Raw genomic sequence first — 8,141 nt, 5'->3', positions numbered from 1 at the left:
GACAAGTAAATTAATGATCAGTATGAAAACTATAGGGATAGATGGTGATGTACTTAAATATCTGTTATGCATTGTGTCTGTGTGTACAAATATAAAAGATCAATATTATAGAAATAGATATTAAAAACATGTAAAACAAGGGTTTAATTGTTTTTTATTTGGTTAGTGGCTTAGAGGCAGGGCTTTTAAATGATTAATATAGAAATGAAAATATACACATCTATAATAAAGAAATGTATATAGGGTGATAGATAGGGAGATATAGAGATAGGGAGATATAGAGATAGGGAGATAGATAGGGGGATAAATAGATAGATAGATAGATAGATAGATAGATAGATAGATAGATAGATAGATAGAGCCATAAAAGAAGAAATGAATACCAGTAATCCAAATCTGGACAAGTAAATTAATTATCAGTATGAAAACTATATAGATAGATGGTAATGTACTTTAATATCTGTTATGCATTATATCTGTGTGTATAAATATAGAAGATCAATATTATAGGAAAATATATTAATTTTTTTATACAAGGGGCTTTTCTTTTTTTATTTAATTAAAGGCATGGCATTTAAATGAATAATATAGAAATGAAAATATACACATCTATAAGAAAGAAATGTATGTAGTGATATAGATAGATAGATAGATAGATAGATAGAGCCATAAAAGAAGAAATAAATACCAGTAATCCCAGTAATCCAAATCTGGACAAGTAAATTAATGATCAGTATGAAAACTATAGGGATAGATGGTGATGTACTTTAATATCTGTTATGCATTGTGTCTGTGTGTACAAATATAAAAGATCAATATTATAGAAATAGATATTAAAAACATTTAAAACAAGGGTTTAATTGTTTTTTATTTGGTTAGAGGCTTAGAGGCAGGGCTTTTAAATGATTAATATAGGAATGAAAATATACACATCTATAATAAAGAAACGTATATAGGGTGATAGATAGGGAGATATATAGATAGGGAGATACATAGATAGATAGATAGATAGATAGATAGATAGAGTGATAGAGAGATAGAGAGATATAGCCATAAATAAGAAATAAACACAAATTATCTATATCTAGACAAGCTGGTTAATATTCAATATGAAAAATATACGGATAGATGGTAATGTATTTTAATATCTGTTGTGCATTATATCTCTGTGTGTATAAATAAAGAAAATCAATATTCTAGAAATAGATATTATAAATCTTTCAATCAAGGGAATTACTGGTTTTTATTTGGTTACAGGCATGGCATTTAAATGAATAATATAGAAATGAAAATATACACATCTATAATAAAGAAATAAATATAGGGAGATATATAGATAGATAGATAGATAGATAGATAGATAGATAGATAGATAGATAGATAGAGCCATAAAAGAAATAATGAATACCAGTAATCCAAATCTGGACAAGTTAATTAATGATCAGTATGAAAACTATATTGATAGATGGTGATCTACTTTAATATCTGTTATGCATTCTGTCAGTGTGTACAAATATAGAAGATTAATATTATAGAAGTAGATATTAAAAACATGTAAAACAAGGGTTTAATTGTTTTTTATTTGGTTAGAGGCTTAGAGGCAGGGCTTTTAAATGATTAATATAGAAATGAAAATATACACATCTATAATAAAGAAATGTATATAGGGTGATAGATAGGGAGATATATAGATAGGGAGATATAGAGATAGGGAGATAGATAGGAGGATAAATAGATAGATAGATAGATAGATAGATAGATAGATAGATAGATAGATAGATAGATAGATAGATAGATAGAGCCATAAAAGAAGAAATGAATACCAGTAATCCAAATCTGGACAAGTTAATTAATGATCAGTATGAAAACTATATAGATAGATGGTAATGTGCTTTAATATCTGTTATGCATTATATCTGTGTGTATAAAGATAGAAGGTCAATATTATAGGAAAATATATTAATTTTTTTATACAAGGGGCTTTTCTCTTTTTATTTAATTAAAGGCATGGCATTTAAATGAATAATATAGAAATGAAAATATACACATCTATAAGAAAGAACTATATGTAGTGAGATAGATAGATAGATAGATAGATAGATAGATAGAGCCGTAAAAGAAGAAATAAATACCAGTAATCCAAATCTGGACAAGTAAATTAATGATCAGTATGAAAACTATAGGGATAGATGGTGATGTACTTTAATATCTGTTATGCATTGTGTCTGTGTGTACAAGTATAAAAGATCAATATTATAGAAATAGATATTAAAAACATTTAAAACAAGGGTTTAATTGTTTTTTATTTGGTTAGAGGCTTAGAGGCAGGGCTTTTAAATGATTAATATAGAAATGAAAATATACACTTCTATAATAAAGAAACGTATATAGGGTGATAGAGAGATATATAGATAGGGAGATACATAGATAGATAGATAGATAGATAGATAGATAGATAGATAGAGAGATAGATAGATAGATAGATAGATAGATAGATAGATAGATAGATAGATAGATAGATAGAGCCATAAAAGAAGAAATGAATTCCAGTAATCCAAATCTGGACAAGTAAATTAATGATCAGTATGAAAACTATAGGGATAGATGGTGATGTACTTTAATATCTGTTATGCATTGTGTCTGTGTGTACAAATATAAAAGATCAATATTATAGAAATAGATATTAAAAACATGTAAAACAAGGGTTTAATTGTTTTTTATTTGGTTAGAGGCTTAGAGGCAGGGCTTTTAAATGATTAATATAGAAATGAAAATATACACATCTATAATAAAGAAACGTATATAGGGTGATAGAGAGATATATAGATAGGGAGATACATAGATAGATAGATAGATAGATAGATAGATAGATAGATAGATAGATGATAGATAGATAGAGAGATAGAGAGATAGAGAGATAGAGAGATAGATAGATAGATAGATAGATAGATAGATAGATAGATAGATAGATAGATAGATAGATAAAGCCATAAAAGAAGAAATAAATACCAGTAATCCAAATCTGGACAAGTAAATTAATGATCAGTTTGAAAACTATAGGGATAGATGGTGATGTACTTTAATATCTGTTATGCATTGTATCTGTGTGTACAAATATAAAAGATCAATTTTATAGAAATAGATATTGAAAACATTTTAAACAAGGGTTTAATTGTTTTTTATTTGGTTAGAGGCTTAGAGGCAGGGCTTTTAAACGATTAATATAGAAATGAAAATATACACATCTATAATAAAGAAATAAATAAAGGGAGATATATCTATGTATAAATTGAAATAAAAACCAAAAAAAAACCCAAGTTATCTAAAACTAGACAAGTAGATTAATATTCAATTTGAAAAATATATGGATAGACGTTCATATATTTTTATATTGATTATGCATTTTATCTATGTGTATAAATATAGCTCAATATGATAGAAATAAATATTAATTACATTTAAGTGAAGGTGTATTTTGTTTTTTATTTGGTTAGAGGCAGGGCTTGCTAAGTTTCGATGGGGGGTGGGTTTTGGGACGTACCTCGGAGAAGAATTTTTGGAAGGGGGTTGCACACGTGGTTTCTTGCCTCGCTTCTCTGCACGTGCAGGGGCGCCCCCCCGCCCGCCCCGGGCTGAGCTCTGCGGCAGTGCTGCCGCCTTGTGGACACAGAGCGGTACTGCAGCTGTGATATATAGAATAATATAGAAATGAAAATATACACATCTATAAGAAAGAAATGTATATAGATAGATAGATAGATAGATAGATAGATAGATAGATAGATAGATAGATAGATAGATAGATAGATAGATAGATAGATAGATAGATAGATAGATAGATAGATAGATAGATAGATAGATAGATAGATAGAGAGACAGACAGACAGATAGATGGATAGATAGATAGATGGATAGATAGATAGATGGAGCCATAAAAGAAGAAATGAATTCCAGTAATCCAAATCTGGACAAGTTAATTAATGATCCGTATGAAAACTATAGGGATAGATGGTGATGTACTTTAATATCTGTTATGCATTGTGTCTGTGTGTACAAATATAAAAAATCAATATTATAGAAGTAGATATTAAAAACATGTAAAACAAGGGTTTAATTTTTTTTTATTTGGTTAGAGGCTTAGAGGCAGGGCTTTTAAATGATTAATATAGAAATGAAAATATACACATCTATAATAAAGAAACGTATATAGGGTGATGGAGAGATATATTGATAGGGAGATACATAGATAGATAGATAGATAGATAGATAGATAGATAGATAGATAGACAGAGAGATAGAGTGATAGAGAGATAGAGAGATATAGCCATAAATAAGAAATAAACACAAATTATCCATATCTAGACAAGCTGGTTAATATTCAATATGAAAAATATACGGATAGATGGTAATGTATTTTAATATCTGTTGTGCATTATATCTCTGTGTGTATAAATAAAGAAAATCAATATTATAGAAATAGATATTATAAATCTTTCAATCAAGGGAATTACTGTTTTTTATTTGGTTACAGGCATGGCATTTAAATGAATAATATAGAAATGAAAATATACACATCTATAATAAAGAAATAAATATAGGGAGATATATAGATAGATAGATAGATAGATAGAGCCATAAAAGAAGAAATGAATACCAGTAATCCAAATCTGGACAAGTAAATTAATGATCTGTATGAAAACTATAGGGATAGATGGTGATGTACTTTAATATCTGTTATGCATTGTGTCTGTGTGTACAAATATAAAAGATCAATATTATAGAAATAGATATTAAAAACATGTAAAACAAGGGTTTAATTGTTTTTTATTTGGTTAGAGGCTTAGAGGCAGGGCTTTTAAATGATTAATATAGAAATGAAAATATACACATCTATAATAAAGAAATGTATATAGGGTGATAGATAGGGAGATATATAGATAGGGAGATATAGAGATAGGGAGATAGATAGGAGGATAAATAGATAGATAGATAGATAGATAGATAGATAGATAGATAGATAGATAGATAGATAGATAGATAGATAGATAGAGCCATAAAAGAAGAAATGAATACCAGTAATCCAAATCTGGACAAGTTAATTAATGATCAGTATGAAAACTATATAGATAGATGGTAATGTGCTTTAATATCTGTTATGCATTATATCTGTGTGTATAAAGATAGAAGGTCAATATTATAGGAAAATATATTAATTTTTTTATACAAGGGGCTTTTCTTTTTTTATTTAATTAAAGGCATGGCATTTAAATGAATAATATAGAAATGAAAATATACACATCTATAAGAAAGAAATATATGTAGTGATATAGATAGATAGATAGATAGATAGATAGAGCCATAAAAGAAGAAATAAATACCAGTAATCCCAGTAATCCAAATCTGGACAAGTAAATTAATGATCAGTATGAAAACTATAGGGATAGATGGTGATCTACTTTAATATCTGTTATGCATTGTGTCTGTGTGTACAAATATAAAAAATCAATATTATAGAAATAGATATTAAAAACATGTAAAACAAGGGTTTAATTTTTTTTTATTTGGTTAGAGGCTTAGAGGCAGGGCTTTTAAATGATTAATATAGAAATGAAAATATACACATCTATAATAAAGAAACGTATATAGGGTGATAGAGAGATATATTGATAGGGAGATACATAGATAGATAGATAGATAGATAGATAGATAGATAGATAGATAGACAGAGAGATAGAGTGATAGAGAGATAGAGAGATATAGCCATAAATAAGAAATAAACACAAATTATCCATATCTAGACAAGCTGGTTAATATTCAATATGAAAAATATACGGATAGATGGTAATGTATTTTAATATCTGTTGTGCATTATATCTCTGTGTGTATAAATAAAGAAAATCAATATTATAGAAATAGATATTATAAATCTTTCAATCAAGGGAATTACTGTTTTTTATTTGGTTACAGGCATGGCATTTAAATGAATAATATAGAAATGAAAATATACACATCTATAATAAAGAAATAAATATAGGGAGATATATAGATAGATAGATAGATAGATAGATAGAGCCATAAAAGAAGAAATGAATACCAGTAATCCAAATCTGGACAAGTAAATTAATGATCTGTATGAAAACTATAGGGATAGATGGTGATGTACTTTAATATCTGTTATGCATTGTGTCTGTGTGTACAAATATAAAAGATCAATATTATAGAAATAGATATTAAAAACATGTAAAACAAGGGTTTAATTGTTTTTTATTTGGTTAGAGGCTTAGAGGCAGGGCTTTTAAATGATTAATATAGAAATGAAAATATACACATCTATAATAAAGAAATGTATATAGGGTGATAGATAGGGAGATATATAGATAGGGAGATATAGAGATAGGGAGATAGATAGGGGGATAAATAGATAGATAGATAGATAGATAGATAGATAGATAGATAGATAGATAGATAGATAGATAGATAGATAGATAGATAGATAGATAGAGCCATAAAAGAAGAAATGAATACCAGTAATCCAAATCTGGACAAGTTAATTAATGATCAGTATGAAAACTATATAGATAGATGGTAATGTGCTTTAATATCTGTTATGCATTATATCTGTGTGTATAAAGATAGAAGGTCAATATTATAGGAAAATATATTAATTTTTTTATACAAGGGGCTTTTCTTTTTTTATTTAATTAAAGGCATGGCATTTAAATGAATAATATAGAAATGAAAATATACACATCTATAAGAAAGAAATATATGTAGTGAGATAGATAGATAGATAGATAGATAGATAGATAGATAGATAGAGCCATAAAAGAAGAAATGAATACCAGTAATCCATATCTGGACAAGTAAATTAATTATCAGTATGAAAACTATATAGATAGATGGTAATGTACTTTAATATCTGTTATGCATTATATCTGTGTGTATAAATATAGAAGATCAATATTATAGAAAAATATATTAATTTTTTTATACAAGGGGCTTTTCTTTTTTTATTTAATTAAAGGCAAGGCATTTAAATGAATAATATAGAAATGAAAATATACACATCTATAAGAAAGAAATGTATGTAGTGATATAGATAGATAGATAGATAGATAGATAGATAGAGCCATAAAAGAAGAAATAAATACCAGTAATCCCAGTAATCCAAATCTGGACATGTAAATTAATGATCAGTATGAAAACTATAGGGATAGATGGTGATCTACTTTAATATCTGTTATGCATTGTGTCTGTGTGTACAAATATAAAAAATCAATATTATAGAAATAGATATTAAAAACATGTAAAACAAGGGTTTAATTTTTTTTTATTTGGTTAGAGGCTTAGAGGCAGGGCTTTTAAATGATTAATATAGAAATGAAAATATACACATCTATAATAAAGAAATGTATATAGGGTGATAGATAGGGAGATATATAGATAGGGAGATATAGAGATAGGGAGATAGATAGGGGGATAAATAGATAGATAGATAGATAGATAGATAGATAGATAGATAGATAGATAGAGAGATAGACAGAGAGATAGAGAGATAGAGAGATAGAGGGATATAGCCATAAATAAGAAATAAACACAAATTATCTATATCTAGACAAGCTGGTTAATATTCAATATGAAAAATATACAGATAGATGGTAATGTATTTTAATATCTGTTGTGCATTATATCTCTGTGTGTATAAATAAAGAAAATCAATATTATAGAAATAGATATTATAAATCTTTCAATCAAGGGAATTACTGGTTTTTATTTGCTTACAGGCATGGCATTTAAATGAATAATATAGAAATGAAAATATAAACATCTATAATAAAGAAATAAATATAGGGAGATAGAGAGATAGAGAGATAGAGAGATAGATAGATAGATAGATAGATAGATAGATAGATAGATAGAGCCATAAAAGAAGAAATGAATTCCAGTAATCCAAATCTGGACAAGTAAATTAATGATCAGTATGAAAACTATAGGGATAGATGGTGATGTACTTTAATATCTGTTATGCATTGTGTCTGTGTGTACAAATATAAAAGATCAATATTATAGAAATAGATATTAAAAACATGTAAAACAAGGGTTTAATTGTTTTTTATTTGGTTAGAGGCTTAGAGGCAGGG

The sequence above is a fragment of the Cyanistes caeruleus genome, chromosome 3 (assembly GCF_971803275.1).
Source record: "Cyanistes caeruleus chromosome 3, bCyaCae1.hap1.1, whole genome shotgun sequence".
In the NCBI taxonomy this organism is placed as follows: domain Eukaryota; kingdom Metazoa; phylum Chordata; class Aves; order Passeriformes; family Paridae; genus Cyanistes; species Cyanistes caeruleus.
The sequence above is the reverse complement of the archived record's forward strand: the minus strand, read 5'-3'. Positions refer to the sequence as shown.